A 564-nucleotide genomic window follows, 5' to 3' on the forward strand; every position below is an offset into this window, starting at 1 on the left:
CGCTTCTTTTTTTCAGAAATGCATCAAGAAAACATTTTTTTATGGCTGCTGTTACGCACTTCAGCATTAAGCAGAAAAGGGAGACATGTCTAGTAACTATCATAAGAGAAAAAATGAAGATATTTTGTAAAGCAGTCGACATTTCAACAGCAAAGTACACAGAAAACAACTAATCCAACAAAATAAGAAAAATAAATGAAATTAAGCATATATACGATTTTAATGTAATCAAAGATTTTTCTTTATTATACAATATTTCTTTAGTCGTACAATTCCTCAGCCGCCGTCTCATTAACATTATTCTATTTACATGCTCATATTCGTACATATCACGTAACTTATCATTTCGTACAGTGTACAGAATTAAAATTGATTTCTTCTTGTGTACATTAAACATCATTATCTTAACTCAGATTTTTAAGGAAAAACCTAAAAACATATCTGCTAACATACATTATTTTTTATCAATTTAAAACTCTGGTTTGCGTGGATGATTGCTTCATTAGTTGTCATCAGTTTTCCTTTTTTATGTTGCGTGATCAGGAGTTTTTTGGAGAACGAAAA

This window comes from Penaeus monodon, chromosome 28 (assembly GCF_015228065.2).
Source record: "Penaeus monodon isolate SGIC_2016 chromosome 28, NSTDA_Pmon_1, whole genome shotgun sequence".
NCBI lineage: Eukaryota > Metazoa > Arthropoda > Malacostraca > Decapoda > Penaeidae > Penaeus > Penaeus monodon.